At 40.4% G+C, this 17,942-nt stretch overlaps 1 pseudogene; it reads right to left on the reverse strand.

Moving 5' to 3' along the window:
- Nucleotides 1-11,512: 11,512 nt before the first annotated feature.
- On the reverse strand, nucleotides 11,513-13,164 carry LOC101094993 (annotated as a pseudogene).
- Between the last annotated feature and the right edge of the window lie 4,778 nt (nucleotides 13,165-17,942).

Genomic DNA, 17,942 nt, shown 5'->3' on the forward strand with positions numbered 1-17,942 from the left:
CCAAGGCTCTCAGCCCCTCATGTGACCACTGTAGGAGACTAGCAGTCAGAGTTTTTCTGCCCTGAGAGCAGAGTTCTACTTACAGCAATGTCCAATTGTTTGAAGAAGGAGATTTGAAATCAATGTTTCTCAATCTTCAACAAGCTATAGATCCCTTTCAAAGGAGAAACAAAATAAAACACCAAACTCTTAGGGATCCAGGGTTGACTTAGACTTTTTAATTAAAATATGACTTAAATATTATAATACTATTTTATATGCATTAACTCCTTATGTACATACAACTTAAGCAACAATAAAGTAAAAATAAATTTAAATGGAAACCAAATCACAAAACCAGTGGAATTCAAGTGAACACTAATTTTTTTTAAAATTCGTTTATTGATTGATTGATTGATTGAAGTCATTTCTACACCCAATGTGGGGCTCAAACTCATGACCCGGAGATCAGCAGTCGCATGCTCTTCCAACTGAGTCAGCAAGGCGCTCCTAAGTGAACACTTAATTTAATGTGATAGTTGGTAACATTTTGCTGAAACCAAATCATGGCTCTTCGAGAGCATAGGCAATAGCAGATTCTCATGGGTCCCCGTGCCCAGGCCACTGGGTGCTAGTTGGTGACCCAATTTCTCACTGTTTTTCTTTGAATCCTCCTTCCACAGCTGGCTGTGGGACTCCTGAGCCTTTGCATGGTGCTAGCATGTATCTTATACATCAGGTCTACTAATGCTTTTTTCTTGTTAGCCAGGTACGATGAACATAATACAATTTGGCTCAAATTTAATCGTAACAAAAACTCAGGCTCAAAATGGAGAAAACCACTAAATTAAAAATCATCATGGAAAACTATAAATTCCTGAATGGAACAACTTGGTGGTTAATTAAGGCCTTCTGGAAGCTTTAACCCAAAGTCAAGAGTAAGACTTTTCCAGGCAGCAGGACCACCTTCCCTCTCCCCTGGTCTCCCCATCCCCTCCACAGTGTCCAGTCAAAACTGCTGCTTTATTATGTTTTTACCATATACCCATGGGACACCTAATAAGCATTAATGAAGATTATGTTCTTTCTATACCCAGCTGTTCCTCATTCTATTATACTACTTGTGGTGGCTCCTTGGTTTGCTTTCTTCCTTTTTTTTAAATTGCTTTATTTTTCAAAATACATATTATGATCTTTTTTGCATACACAAGACAAAAACCAAAGACATGTTATCAGACTGGTCAAAAGGCACAACGTCACCTTATAATGGAAAATATTTGCTGACCTCTTTGATACTAGAAAAATATCTGTGTATTTTAATGGAATTTAGTATGTATGCTTCTGATGTATTAAAAACAAACTCAACAAACTGTCCCTTTGTGGAATGACTTAATTCCCAAGGTTTTTGAGCCTTCCATAGGAAGAAGGTACCATCAAAAGAAAAAAATACATAGTATATCCAAACTTCCCCAATCCAGCCTCTGCTCTTACCCTCCAAGCCAGGCAGTTTGACAGGAAGATAATCTCAGACATGGCAGGCTGTGTCCTCTGGCCACAAACACCCAGTCACATAGGTTCTGTGCTAAAGGCCAGGGGGTGAAATGTCCTTCATAGTTCAAGACATCTCTTTTTGCAGTCACAGCTGTCCATAGAAGCTACGACAGTTTAGGCAATCATGGCTATTTCAAGGGTTCCAGGTTGCTGCCCTGGATGGAAGGAAGATTAAAAGAAGTTGTCTCTGTTCATATAAAAAAAAGTTTACGGCTCTACACTCATTTATTCCATAAATACATATTAAACAACTACCGTGTGAGGTTCCATGTGTCTATTAGGCAGTGTGAGGGATGAAGAAGACATATACCCTGCCTTAGAGAAACACATTTTCTAGAGGAGGGGATAGAAATAAAAGCAAGTGCCTGCAAAGCAGTGTGAGAACTGCTGATTGATAGATAATGTGCTATGGGAGCACAGAGGAAGGAGCAACTCCGCTTACCTGGAGTGACTTTGAGTTGATCTTTTGGCTGAATTAGAGTCTTCAGCTTAACAAGAAGGGTGGGGGGGAGGAGTCCAGGCAGAGGATATAGCACAGAGGCATAACAAAGCTTGGATCACGCAGGGAAGAGTAAGTAGGTCTGGGGTTACATAATGTATAGTAGGTAAAAATAACCAGAAAAGACATCCTAGGGTAGATGATTAAGTTTGGGTTTTTCCTATTGGTTTCAATTTGATAGGTGTGTGTGTGTGTGTGTGTGTGTGTGTGTGTGTAGGTAGATATATATATATCTATATATATATATATATATATATATACACAACTACACATACAACAATATTTATGTAAATGAAACATTGTTCTAAATTTTGAGAATATAGAGATAGTTTTTTGCAGTGCTTCTTAAAAGAATACACAAAGCACATAATAACTCACAAAAAGCACTTTTACAGGGAACTATAATAGTATTGACTAAGTATTGCTCATGATTTTTCAGCGAATAAAACCTGGAATAGCTCGAAGAATAGACAGGCTGCATGGCCTTCAAATATTTCTTCATAGATAACATTTCTATCAAGCAGGACATTGATAAGATCTGGACAAAAAAGTGGTTGGTTGATTTTGTGTTCTTTGCAGATTCTTTTGGGTTTTTTTTTAAATGTTTACTTATTTCTGAAAGAGTGAGCGATTGGAGGAGGGGCAGGGAGAGAGAGGGGGAGACAGAGAATTCCAAGCAGGCTCAGTGCTGTCAACTCAAAACCCGATGTGGGGCTTTAACTCATGAACTGTGAGGTCATGACCTGAACTGAAGTCAGACTCTCAACTGAATGAGCCACCCAGGCGCCCCATATTCTTTGCAAATTCTTAAGTCTAAAATTGATTTTGGTGGTAATTGGTAGGCATTAAAGAGTTGCAATCAGTGTGCTGATACAATTAATATGTATGAATATTAGGAGGGAGTGGTAGGAGAAGCAGAGAGATCCATGAAGAGTTTATTACATTTTCTAAGGTTAAATAAAGGGCACAACTGAATTATGTCATGATGGTAAACGTGCAGGAGTCTTCAGATATTAAAGTGGTAAAATTTGCTAAATCTTTGAGACCAGTTAGTGCTGAGGAGTGAGAAGAAGTAAGAGGAACCCAAGAAGACTCCCAGATTTCTGACTTAAGTATCTGGGTGAGCTTTTTTAAGTTTATTTTATTTTATTTTTTTAGTACTCTCTACACCCATCATGAGGTTCGAACTCATGGCCCAGAGATCAAGAGTCGCATGCTCTATGACTATGCCAGGTAGGTGCCCCCAAGTATCTGGGTGAGCTTTAGTTCTCTTCACTGGAATAGTGAAGAACAGATTGGGAGAGTTGTGATGATAAGTTCTGGTACAACTTGATTTTAGGACATGATGAAAGATTGGATGTAATTCATCTTTTTAATATGCTAAGAAGAATAATGTTGAGATAGCAATGGGACCAAACATTGCTATAGCCACATTAGGAGGCATTTTGGCAGTATCTAATATAATATTAAAATGTACACACCACATGACCCAACAGTACCATTTCTCAGTATCAACCTCAGAAAAAAGCACATGCCCTAGGAGGAAGGTCCAAGGAGGTGCACTGCAGCATTACTGGTAATCACACACACACACACACACACACACACACACACACAATTCAACCTACTGAAATGTAGTTTGCTAGGGAAATAGTTTTTAAAAACCATGATAGTGTTTTCAGACTTACTGAAAATTAAAATCACCCGGGATATTGGTTGAAAATAATTTCTTCATCCCCCTTCCCAGTCCTACAGAAACAGATTCTCTTGGGGCAGGCCGTGAATAGGTCTGGGTGATTTTTTATCATCAGAAATGTTTCTGAAAAACTTATGAAAAGTGTTTCCAAAACCATCTCTAGAAACAAACAAATGCTAGGCAGGACTAAAAAGAATGAGGGTAAATCTCTGTGAAGCAACTCAGAATGAGCTCCAAGATATATTGAGTGATAAATGCAGACTGCAGAATGAACACACAGTGTGATACCATTATGTAACCACAGACCCACACACAGAACAATATATTTCTAGAAGTAAATATGGGCTTGGTGGTGGTGATTTCAAAGGGAACTTCTGTTATGACTATAATGGTTCATTTTTTTAAGATCAAAAAGTATTTGTGCATTAATTCTGTAATTAGAAGCAGATATTTATTTATTTACTGCGGGTGTGGTTGAGGTGATGATGAAGGTAGCCTGTGCAAAACACAGCTTGTGCTAAACCACAAATACCTAGAAGCATATCCTGGATACATTTTATCTACATAATATTTATGCATCAAATATATGAAACTGTGCTCTACACCAAATGAAGCAGTTCATTGCTTGGGGGGATGAGGCAAGAGAGGCGGCAAGAATGAAGAAGGGCCCAGAAACCCCCTGATATTTCCATGTCTGCTCACCTTTCAAGACCCACTTTGAATACCATCTCTATGGTCCAGTTCCCACAACCTGATTTCATCTCTTTGTCTTCTAAACCCCATCCCAGCCCTTTCATCTGCTTACATCTGTGTATACAGGTCTCATCCTCTCACCACATCATCCCCCTTCCATTCCACTTTGCATTTCCCCAAAGCCCAGCAGTGCCCTGCATACACAGCTCTCAATCTGAAATGATTATTGAATGAAATGCTTCCAGCTATGCCTCAGAGGTCTGAGAATGGTCTTCTACTCTCCACTGCAATTACTGCTCAGTGGAAGTCACTTAGTCCTGTCTACCCTCACATCCTCACCCCATCTCCCCCTCCTCCTCACTGCTGTCTAAAATTCTTACAATGGAAAACATATGTTTTTATTACATAATTAGAGCTAAGGCTCAAAATCCAAAGCCCTAGGGAGAGCCATAAAAAGCAAATGGTTGCATCCCATCCTTCCCAGAGCACAAGATGGACAGGAATTGGGGAGAGGGAATAGATTGTTCCTACATACCTGGGGTTAGATGAAGAGCAGACGTGGAGAATAGAAGCTCTGTTGGCTCCTTGCAAAGGAAAGGCAGGCCTAGAAGAGGGAGCTTTTCTTCATAATCTGTCAGCCCAGTCACCACAACCACTTCCACCTTTTGTCTATCCTTTGTAGCTAGCCTAACAAGAACAATCTTGACATGAGACAGCTTATCTCAAGGTCTTCCTCTTAAAGTCAGTCCACCCACAGAGATGGGGAACAGAGTTTCACAGTGTTACCCTTCAATCATGTCAAGAGTGCCTCGCTTAGAGGTAAGAAGACATTCCCCAAGAAGCCATGCCATGTCTTCATGTTGTTCCAGACCAGCAGCCACAAAGGAATGGACGAACCATTGTTCTTTATAGAAATCCTATGCCCTGAAACTTCATGTCTTTTGGCATTAGCACTATGGTCTCTCTGCCCTAGTCCTCCCCACAAACACATTGATTTTTATTACTTATTTAAGTTCTGTGTCAGTCAGGGTCCTGGCACAGAACATTTGGTATCTCAAACTGGGTAATTTAGGGAGGGGTAATAAAAGGAGTAATTGTAGAGAGCTATGTGGGAAAGCCACCTGCCAGGTGCTGTGATTTCCATTAAGGGAATAAATGCCCTAATCTCAGTCTTCTTCCTTTTGATTTCTTCCCTGTATCCCATTGGCCAAATCCTACTGGAAGCCACAGGTCAAGGGAGCCCATTGATGAAGTGCATGACATTCAGCTCCCTAGGTCATAAGCAAGTGAAGGATGAATCTGGAGGAGCAAGTAGAGGCTGTCTAGCACAACTGCCGTGTCTGTCTGTCTGTCTCTCTCTCTCTTTTTATATTTAAATTTTAGGTTAGCATACAGTGCAATATTGGTTTCAGGAGTAGAATTCAGTGATTCATCACTTAGGTACAACACCCAATGATCATCCCAAGTGCCCTCCTTAGTACTCATCACAAATCTAGCCCATTTCCCACCCACTTCTCTCCATCAACCTATACTTTGTTCCCTATCATTGAGTCTCTTGTGGGGGAGCCTGGGTGGCCCCGTCGGTTAAGCGTCAGACTCTTGGTTTCAGCTCAGGTTGTGATCTCACAGTTTCATGAGTTTGAGCCCCACGTTGGGCTCTGTGCTAACAGCGCAGGGCCTGCTTAAAATTCTCTCTCTCTCTCTCTCTCTCTCTGCCCCTGCCCCAATCTCGCTGTCTTTGTCTCTGTCTCTCTCAAAATAAATAAATAACTTTGGTTATGTTTCCCTCTCTTGTCTCCCCCCCGCCTTCTTATATGTTCATCTGTTTTGTTTCTTAAATTCCACACATGAGAGAAATCATATGGTATTTGTCTTTCTCTGATTGTGCAATGTCCGTCTCTTGCTCAAGAAAGCAAGAGCAGCGACATTGCATATACAAAGCCATCTCCAGTCTGGAGCAGCCGCGCCTTCCACCTCCTCTCCCACCATTCTTAACCATGTGACCATGCTCCGCTTAAGACACAGGACAGTGTCCCTGCCCAGGCTTCATCCTTTGTATACTTATGCCCACACTGTGCTTCCTCTTCTGCCTGGACCACCCTCTCTCCCTTTCCTCTTGGAAAATTTCTACCCATCTTTCAAGGTGAGACTCCATTTCTCTTTGGAGCCTCTCCTGATCCATCATACCCTTTTCACACAGGCTTCATCGCTTCTGCCTACATAATACTGAAGCACCGTGAGCATATACTTTTATTCAGGACTTTATTCATGTACATTTTCCCTGCTGCTATGTAAGCATTGCTCACAGATGAAGATTCCATCTCATCATTACTATTAACAACCACTATTATCATTTTCCAACTACTAATTATGTGGTAGACCTGGGCCCTTTAATTCACTCTTTTGTCTGTGAGGGAGACACCTTGTTTTTACCCAATGTACTGATGTAAAAACTGATTTTTGGAGAGATGGACCAGCGTGCATAATGTCACTCAGCTAGTAACCAGTGGAGCAGTGGTCGCTTAAAGTAGCTAAACTTGGATTCAAACCCATGTCCTTCTAACTCCCAACCTGAATGGTGAAAGTGAAAGTAACCACAGTGAATTTAAGAAATAAAACAAAGCAAACAGAGGAGAAAAAAAGGGAGAGGCAAACCAAGAAACAGACTCCTAGCTGTAGAGAACACACTGATGGTTACCAGAAAGAAGGTGGGTGGGGGGATGGGTGAAATAGGCAATGGGAATTAAGGAAGGCACTTGTGATGAGCATGGGGTGTTATATGGAAATGAGGAATTACTATATTGTACACCTGAAACTAACATTACACTATATGTTAACACACTGGAATTTGAGTAAAAACTAAAAAAAGAAAGTAACCATGGTGAATGCTGCCTGTCTCAGATTTGCATCCCCAGAGTAGAGCCAGCTCTAGACAATCCATAATTAGTATCCAAGACGTGTGTTTGAATAAACCCCCAGAAGCATAACATACTGACAGAAATCTCTTGACTATGTGTCTATTTCCCTTAGTATAGGTTAGTCCAAGGCCGTGACTTTCTTTAGTCTTATCTCCATCCTGATAGTTTATAGCAAAGTCCCAATTTGCTAACAAAACTAAACTTTGTCTTGACTGTGTTTATTAGTTGCCTTTTCAAACAGAATCATCAGCAAACAGAATCCCTTAGAAGGCTAAGGTATTGATTGGTCTTGCTCCCAGAGTACTGAGTTAAAAATTTTTCCTAAGGAAAAAAAAGAAAAGAAAAGAAAAGAAGAAATATTTCCCAAGGAATGGAAGGATAGTGTATCAGGAGCTTCTGAGCAACATGTCCTTGTATTTTTACATATGAACCGTGAGAGTAGGGAGCTGAAGAGAGACAATATTTTAAAAATTGATCCTGTTATAACAGTAACAGCCATCATACATATAGGGTACTTATTGTGTGACCAATTGGTGTTTTACATATATTATTCCTAATTTCTTTAACAGCTCTGCAAGGTAAGTCTCACTCTCCCCATTTTACAGGACAGGAAACTGAGGTTCAGTGAGCCTAAGTTTCCTGTCCAAGGCCTCTCAAAATTCATGCCCAGATTTTCATGGCTTTACCCTGATTCCCTGAAACAAAGAAATTAAACGCCATCAACTATAACAGAACCAATATCATCATGAGGGACATCTAGCAATGTAGAAATTTTATGGCTAATCAAAGTAATTCTAACTGTCAAATATAATTGTAAAACACAAGGAAGGTCTCAGTATCCTAAAATAACATTTTTCTTCACATTATGACCTCATTTAAACTTTCCTTTTACATCTTTGTAAATTAGGTAAGAGCAGTGTTATGATCTCGTTTATAGATGAAGAAACTGAAGCTCAGAGAAACTAAGCAGCAGGTAGCAGTGGGATTTGAACCCAGGTCTTTCCCTTTCAGATCTAGTAAACTGAAATGCAAAAGCATCGTTATTGTGAATTTTTTTTAACCTAGAAGGCAGAAAGTCTGCCATATACGCTACTGCTTGCTTCTAAAGAATTGGTCCGTGTCCAATCTGCCCCTCTCCCTTGTCCTCATCTGCCCCTCTCCTTGCCTTCTCTTTTTCTTACTATTTTCATTTGCTACACAAATATTGTAACAAGAATAAAGGAAATAATTAAAAGAAATTTCACTCATAATTCCTATACCCCAACATATCAATCACTTTTAGGTGTCTATAATTACTATCTAGTCCTTGTCCAAACTTTACCCAAAAAGCACGCACGAGCACACATACACACACACACACACACACACACACACACACACACACATACACACATACACACCAAACACTTACACTCCCCTAGGGAGTTATTTGGAACTTGGTGGTGACTAGTGACAAGCACGTGATTCTGTGAATCCAGACTGACCCTTGCATGGTTTCCTCTGTAGTGACCTAGATCTTCCTGGCGTGAATCAGCCAACTAGAAAGAAGAGAGCAATGAGGGAAAGGCTGACTCAAAGTCAGTGATTGCTTAGCTAAAGATTTTGACAAAGGCCACCACTACATCCAAATTCCGAATGTGACAACTCCTCCTCAATAAGAAGCAGTGCCTGGTTCTCCGAAGTGAAACTTTCCCGGTCCTTTGACTTTCATCTTAATCAGAGTGATACTGACCAAAATGTTAGCAGTGGTTATCTCTGGATGGTAAGATTATAAGGGATGTTTATGTTCTTCCTGATTCTCTCTTGCATTGTCTGAGTTTTCTGCAATGAACATGTAATGTTTTCGTCATAAGATTAAAATCAATAATAATCGTCATGCCGAATAGGATGTGAGGTTGATCTAAAAAAAAAAAAAGGACCTATAAAAATTAGAGTCATGGGGATAGATAATGCAGTCTTCACCACTGGAGGGACAAAAACCCCTCCCTCAGGTCAGAGAGCCTAGAACCCAGGAAGTACAATTTCTAGCTCAGTTCCTTTGTAATATAATATATGCTAACAAGTTTTTGTTTCCTTTTTTTTTTAGCTTGCAAAGATTGTTCCTAAACCATTTGTCAACAGAGAAGATTTGATTCTGAGAACATGTTATGGATTTTCTATTGCAATGGTCCAATATAATTTAGTAGACAATAACACCCATAGAAATGTGTGGGAGCTTTGCTGTCAAGTCCTGTAGTGTTTTAATAAAGGAACCTGTCATTTTTCTTCAGCTAAATTTCAGCTAGAAATAATATTAGGTGAGTTTTCATTGCCCTTCATTTCATAGCCTTTCTGTAATTTGGACACCTTAATGATTTCATGCAAAATTCTCTGTCTAAAGAGTCTTGGTGGCTTCTGTCTGATCTTGGTTTTTGCTTTTGATGCGGATTACTTATGTGCATCCATCATGGTAAAAACAGCAGAGTTTGGGCAAACACTGCTCTCAGACCTCCGCTCCCTTTCAGGCCTGGAGATCCTTCATCTAACCCAGTTCCATTCTTGTGCCTCTTCCCGCTGGCTTCCCCAGTGCCATTTTTATTAAAGCCCCAGCTCATCCCACATTCAGCCGCATGACTTCTTACAGGCTTCAGAATAAATCACCACATTGCTCCGATCTTGGCTTCTCTGCCCTCAGCTTTCAATTAAATTTAGAATTGACTTTAAAGGTACAACCTCAATGTACATGGTTGAAAATGACCTTGTTTCCCCTTTCCCACCACCTGCGACTTCCTGCGCAGGGCTCTTATACTCCAGCTCCTGGTTCAAAAAGTAGAAACAGGAATTTGCTACATGCTCCTGTGGCAAACTATAAGTCTCAAGCTGTTTAAAGTCTTTAAAGTCCCATCCAAAAGGTAAAGTACACTCTGCAGAGAGAAATCTGGGGGCCTGAATCTCTGGCTGCCTGTGTTCAGGAAGAGACACAGAAGGAGACGAAGAAGAAGAAGAAGAAGAAGAAGAAGAAGAGAAGGAAGAAAAAAAAAACCTTTGAGCTAAACACTTAATTTGTTTAATTTCTATGGTTTGCATTCAAGATGATTCATCTATTTATAATACGCATCACTATTAAAGTAATTATATTAAGTTAATATAAATGATCTATGACAATATTATAAGAACGCCAAAGCAGACTTTAACATCAAAACTGACTTTCATCTTTTGTCTTGTCATTTGGCTTCCCACTCTTAGCAAGGAATAGAGCATATAAGCAGCAGGTTTGGGCTATTCAGAATCGGACACGCTCCTGCCAATTTCTCCCTCCTCCCTTTGGAAGACTTTACCAATCAGAAGGACCGAACTGGAAAACCTGTCTTACTCTATTCAAAACCATTAATATTTCAAGGCGCTTACTTGTATCTAAGAGTAATAAGTTTCCTCCCAATCTGGGAAAGAAGAAGGAAAGAATGATTTGATTGCCTAAAAAAGGATAAAACAAGATCTGCTATGTGAAAAAGATGTATACATTCAAAGTGCTCTATAAGTATAACAGGGCAGTTTATTAATTCAACCATTGATTAGTTATTATCTACTATGCATCAGGGTCCAAGGAAGCTGTACAGTGTTTGTGAGCTTGAACCTTCATTTTCTCTCCTCTAAAATGGGAATAGAGACCCTTTATTTCAGGGTGTGTGAGAATCAAGTGGAAGAATAAATGTAAATCACTTAAAATCAGTTCTTGGCACATAATAAATACTGAGTGAATAGCTTTATATACAAATATGAAAGAAGTATCCCCAAATGCAAAGGGATTTACAGCCTAATGAATTCTTATTCTAAAACCTCTGCCTTTTGCATTTGACCCTAAAATTTGAAAAGCTTCAAAGTTTTAGCTATGCAAATCTCAGATCAAAATACTTTCCTATTGATTGCCCTTTAGAAAGATTTACTGAGAACATGTGGGTGCTTTACCAAATAAGGAAGAAAAAGAAAAGGAATTAACACATGTTAACTCACTAAATGTATCTCAGTGATTTTGCATCTTATTTTTCCCACTGTCTTATTAAATCCTAATTAATAGATAGGCATAAATAGTCTTATGTCCTAGATGGGGACACCGAGGCTCAGGGAGAGTCAGTAACCTCCCCATCATCACAGGGCTAGGAAGTGGAGAGGATGGGATTCAAACCATGGTATGTGGTTTCAGAGTCCATGCTCTTGTCCAGCATTGCCAGCTGCCCCCTTCACCCTGTTACATCCGATGGAAGGAGATCTGTAATCCTCATCTGAAAAGACAAGAGTTACATGAGATCTTCTTCAAGTAGAGGGGGACATTTTTTAGAAGAAAAATATTGCAACTATTAATTTCTTGCTTAATCTTCTGAACAGCAGAATAATAGTGGGATTCCTTCCTTTCCACTTAAAGTCTTCCAGGTAGAACCTTCCTTTTTCAGTTCTAAAAGATCACTGTTGACACGGACATTTTTGAGGACTTGGATTCTCCTTCCCTTTAATAGTGCTTATGCTTTTCTGGGAAAGGAAATCACACAAAAATTTAAAACTGTGAATCAAAAAGTTAGGAAAGAAGGTTCCACTGTACAAACCTTGTTTTGAAAGCCTGCAGCCATCCCTGGTATTAGCTGATCTCTTTGCACCTCTACATTTTATAGCCTTCCTCAAACTCCACTCTTCCTAAGTGAAACATTCCTGCTCCTAGTTCAACCTCCCTCCCTGGACTACAGGAACGATGGAGATAGCTTGTGTAAGTCCAACCAGGAGTCCAAGTGCCTACCGAGGCTAAAGACATGTTTGCTGGGCAGGGCTGATGGATAGCTCCTTAGGATACTAACAGTGTTTAGGGAGTTCTCTTCTGCGCCTACCCCTGACTATAGATGAGGAAGACCACAATTGGTCAAAACCAGCTAATTAAAATTGAGTCACTCCGTAGAAGGCCGAATGGCCCTAGATAAATAGAAATTTTTCATTCTTACCTGCCCCCCATTCTCCTTCTTTTCCTTCTCTTTGTCTCTTTTTTAGTTCTAGAAATAATTATCCTTTTTTGACTGCCTACATAAAGGCACCCCACAGTTCATCTCACTTGGCAGTAGCCTAAACAGCTCCTTATCCTTTCTATATAGACTTTATTTACTTTTTAAAAAACATACAAAATACTGAATTTATTGCTCTTTTTGCTGTACTTGGTATATCCACACTGTAATACACTTGAGCCGTTAATCTTGTTGCTTCATCGCCATTAACTGGTTCATTTTCTTCTTTTCTTTCATTCCTTCCTGTTAATGTTTATTTATTTTTGAAAGGAGAGTGCATGAGCAGGGGAGGGGCAGAGAGAAAGGTGGACAGAGGATCTGAAGTGCTCTGAGAGCAGACAGCCCCAGGCGGAACTCGAACCCATGAACCACAAGAGCATGACCCGAGCCAAAGTCAGATGCCCAACTGACTGAGCCACCCAGGTGTCCCTAATTGGTTCATTTTCATGTCACTGTTGAGGAATCAGCTGTTTCTGCAGAGGTTCAGGGGAAAGGCCTTTTGAGAAATGTGGAAGTTTCTTTTGTATATCTACAAAAGCTTTATTCACTGTTAACTTTTTCATCACTCACAATGTTAATCTTCATAAGATTGGTGGGAACTGGTTTTGCTTTGTTTTTCGTCTTACAGTTCTTTTGCCTGGCTGTATGGAATACATTCCTGGACTTCTGCCCTCTTAGTTTGTTCTTGGCCATTGTCTTCCATACCCTTGCAGCAACTCATGCTCCAGGCAAGACATCTGCCTTTCTGTATAGACTTTAAAGTTCAAGGATGAGAAAGAATGAAGGATGAAAATAACTAGCAACCAGAAAGAAGTTTAGTTATTTATCACTCCAGTAGTTGTGTGCGTTTATGTGTGTTTTAATGTTCCAAAACTCGGAAATTGAACCCATCATTCACCAGGACATATTTTTTTATTGGCCAAATATATTTACAATAAGGTTGTCATTCCTTTTATGTGTATATCATTTTCCATTTCAAAGCACTTTCACATGCACAACAGCTAGACTTAAATCATAGCACCCATTTTGCAGATCTGGAAACTGGACTCAGATGGACAAAGGGGCATGCCAAGGTCTCAGACCTAATGAATTAGTCACCGCACCAGAATTAAAATCTGGCTTTCTTATTTATTATGAGCTTCTTTTGTGGGGGGAAATGGGGTACTACTCTCTATACAAGGTTTATATCCTAGTCTTCGAGATTTCCTCATGGGGGGAGAAAAGTACTATTCTACAAGCAATGTCTTGGAGCCGATGTCAGGAACAGACTTTCAGGTAGTGTACCAGCGGTATACCCTACTTAATATGACTTATGGCTTCACAGGATTGAAAGATATTTTGTGGCAAAAAGACCTGAAACCACCATTTAATAGAATATAACCACGGAAAAGTTATTTGACCTCTTTGAGTTTGGTTCCTCACCTACGAAATGGTGACAATATTGCTAATCCCACAGGGCTGGTATCAGGCTTAAATAAATGACATTCGCAAAGCACTCTGCTAGTAGATTGTAGATGCTTGGTGTTAGAATTCTTTTCCTTCTCTTGAAAGAAAACGTGCTGCCAGAATTAGAGAGTCAGGAGACTAAGGTTAAGGGAGGCTGAGGTACCAGGATTCCCTCTCCCTTCTCAAGGACCTTCCACCTGCAGGCCATAGCTCCCTCCCAAACTGTAAGACTCAGGAGGTAGGGATAGGTAGGTAAAGGTCAGATCACAGGAACCCTGGTAGGCCATGGCATGGACTTCAGAGTGACCTGATCAGAAAGCAATTTGAGGTTCTTTTTTCTGTTCCTCCAACTCACCAAGCTTGTTCCTACGTCGGGGCCTTTGCACTTCCTCATTCCTCTGCTTGAAACACATGAACCGGGGCGCCTGGGTGGCTCAGTCAGTTGAGTGTCTGACTTCAGCTCAGGTCATGATCTCGCGGTTTGTGAGTTCAAGCCCCGCGTCAGACTCTGCTTGCCGACAGCTCAGAGCCTGAAGCCTGCTTCAGATTCTGTGTCTCTCCATCTCTCGGCCCCTCCCCTGCTCATGCTCTGTGTCTCTCTGTCTCTCAATAATAAATAAATGTTTAAAAAAAAAAAAGAAACACATGAACCTTAGGTGGTCACATGGCTCACTCCCTGACTGCATACTGTGCCATTCAAGGAGGCTGTCTCTATCCAAATTAATTAAAATACCATCGCCCTGACTACTAGTCGCTCTTCAATCCCTTAGCCTTTTATCTTGATTGGATTTTTTTTCCTCAACACTTACCAATACCTGAAATTATACTACATATTTACTTAGTTATTGTCTATCTCTTCTGCTAGAATGTAAGCTTCATAAAGACAGGGACCTCATCTGCCTCGTCACTCTATTTCCCCGATACCTAAAGGAATGAATGGTAAATAGTAGGTGTTTAATAAATAATGAATGAGTGAATGTGGATATTGTTATATAAATGAAATAATGTATTCTAGGACCAGTTATTAGTTAGCACTGTGGATTTCTCAGACTGCCACCTTTATATCTGATTTTAACTGCTAAGTGCATTTTCAGCATTACATTAGGATCCTTATAAAGAATAACTTATAGGGGCACCTGGGTGGCTCAGTTGGTTAAGCATCGGACTCTTGGTTTCGGCTCAGGTCATGATCTCACAGTTTCGTGAGTTCGAGCCCCGGGTCGGACTCTGTGCTGCCAGCACAGAGCCTGCTTGGGATTCTCTCTCTCCCTCTCTCTCTCTGCCCCTCCCTGACTCACATTGTCTCTGTCTCTCTCAAAATAAATAAATAAACTTAAAAAAAAATTTTTTTTAAACAAGAACAATTGTAAATGACATATTCCAAGAAATTGTATAAACATGAACTATTCTCTAAAATTGGCAATTTCACTTAGAATGATGCCAAAGGCGAGATGGCAGGAAGAATTCTAGAGCGTAGACCTGATCTTATCACCTGTCTGCCACTGCTCTGAAGGACCTTGAGATCTCTTCAGAGCTCTTGTGTGTCCCCTTGCATCATCTCCTATAGAGGGCACCTGTTCCCCCACTTGATATTAGTAACACCTCTTTTCATTCTCACAAGTGTCCTGATTTCAGTCATGATGTATATGGTCATCCTACTTGTTTCACCCTTTTCCACAAGGCCCTCATGCTAACCAGACCCATCCACCAGCAGGTCTCCAAACAAGAAAGACTCTTCTGTACCTTTCTTTGAGCAATTTTTCCTCAGCCTAGGATACCTTTCATTCTTCCAGATTCCAACTCTAGTATCAACCCCTCTAGAAAGGCTCTCCCAGAAATTTTCCTCCAGCCTAATTTAGATTAGGCAAACACCCCAGGCTGCTTTGGAATTGCTTGAGGAGCTTTTTGAAAATACAGCTTCCTGGGCCCCTCCACCTCATGTTGGGATTCAGCAAGTCTGGCGTGGGGCCCAGGAAATCTGCTTGCCCCCCCCGCAACTGTTCCCACAATATCTTCTGTATACTGTTCCAGGTATCTCTCTGTTGTAAGCTACTTATCTGTTTCCTTCAGGTGTCTATAAACTCCTTGTGGGCACGATCCGTGGCCCTCACCTTCAGTGAGTCTCCACTTACTAGAATCAGCACTCCGTAAATGATACATGAAGAAATGAATAATAACGGCAAACATTTACAGTAACACTTATCATGTGCCAGGCACTGTCCTATGTGTTTTTTTTGTGTATTAACTCATTATTTCAGAAGATATTTTAGCCCTTAAGGGCATAATCATTAACTTGTAAGATAAAGGATATTAGGAACATTAAGGTACTAAGAATTAACTCTAGAAAGTGCAAGGTGTAATATATAAATTTTTTTAAGTAAACATTTTTTTCACAAACCTTTTTTTAATGTTTATTTATTTTTGAGAGAGTGTGAGTGGGGAGGAGCAGAGAGAGAGAGAGAGAGAGAGAAAGAGAGAGAATCTTAAGCAGACTCAGTGGTGTCAGCATGGAAGCGGCCGACACGGGGCTCGTACTCACACGGTGAAATGATGACCCGGCGGAAGTCAGAGACGTTTGACCGACTGAGCCACCCAGTTGCCCCAGGAAACATTTATTTTAAGACAGAATACTTCTTGAAAGTCTTCTACGTACATTGAATCATGTTGATCCTTTCCCCAAATGAGTACCCAATGTGCCTTCCTGGAGAACTTTGTAAGTCTGACTGAAGTACCTATGATTTCATTGCTATGTCTGACCTTTCCTGACCGTTCTGTGCTGGGCCATCACCTTGCACCTTCCAGGGTTTTGTTTTCTATCTCGGACCTCTTTCACAAAATGCCTGGGGAAAAGAACAGGAGTGGAGCTTCTTCACTATACCCTTCAACTTTAAATGTTAGCACTCTCTGTGGATATCCTGTAAAATTAAGGGGAGCTCATGAAGGGCTTGTGACTCACAAACAGCTTAAAGCGTTTTAAATGTACAGTTCTGGTAACGGTGTCAGATTATGGATTTCCAAATGGCAGCCACAATCATGATTTAGAACAGATGGCCAAACCTCAGGCAACAGAATCAACAGAATTTTCTGCCATCCCAAGAGGCTAACAGAATCCAAGAGAAGTATCTGACATCACCTAAATTGGTAAACAGCTCAAAACAATCTTAATTAACAGTTTGCTGGAGCACTTAATGACAGAGAGCATGCCTCAGTAGAAATTGGTACTCTTAGGCAGCTCTCATATATTATTAACTGCATAGGGAAGATGGTCGAATGCCCTGGAAAAAAACAGTCAAAATTAGAAATTAGGAAATCTTGATTTTGGTCCATGCTGCGACACTAGGTGACCTTGGGCAGTAATTTGAACTTTCTGAACCTATTTCCTAGTTTAGAAGATGATGTCTAAGTTCCTTCTTTTAGCTTCAAATGTGTACCCCAGGCAACTGGGGGGTCAGGGAGAGCCTAAGTGTAAATGGGTAGAATAAGAATCACGCAAACATTATGGTAAAGTAAAATCCATCTTTCAACATACAAGAGGCTCAGTAGTGAAAGGTAACTCCTATCATTCATGTTGTTCCCAGAGTTCCTATGGCAGAGCATATTATTTTCCTAGAACTATTAATGCTTGCAGCATAGCAAACCATAGTGCCTATGGGTAAAAAAAAGGAGCCTTTCTGAAATCAACAAAATCATGTAACATGGTCAGTTAAGAAATGTTGAACTATTTTTCATGTGGTCATCTTCAGGTGTCAGTGTCGTCAGTCTTCTGGAACAGCCTTGGAAGAGAATAAGTTATCTTTTCAGCATTGCTTGTTAACCGGTGCAAGAAACCAATGAGGAAAGACTCTACCAAGTCCCTCAAGCAAGTCTGCTAAAATGCAGTCTCAAAAGTTTCAGCCTGAAATAACCCAGAACTAGTCAGGCCTAGAGGCCAACAGGCAAATTTCACTCTGTATTTTTTTTTTTTTATCCTCCCCATGTTTCTTTGACAGACTTTTTTTCTTTTTAATGGTCTACATTCAAGTTTTCTGGAAAAGTTATGGTGTGTATTTTGTGGAAGTGATGGAAGAAGAGAGGTTGAAGAGAAGGGACATGGGAGTAGAAGAAGAGGACAGAATTAAACTCCCTGGGGAAGGAAGCCT

Source organism: Felis catus, chromosome C2 (assembly GCF_018350175.1).
Source record: "Felis catus isolate Fca126 chromosome C2, F.catus_Fca126_mat1.0, whole genome shotgun sequence".
NCBI lineage: Eukaryota > Metazoa > Chordata > Mammalia > Carnivora > Felidae > Felis > Felis catus.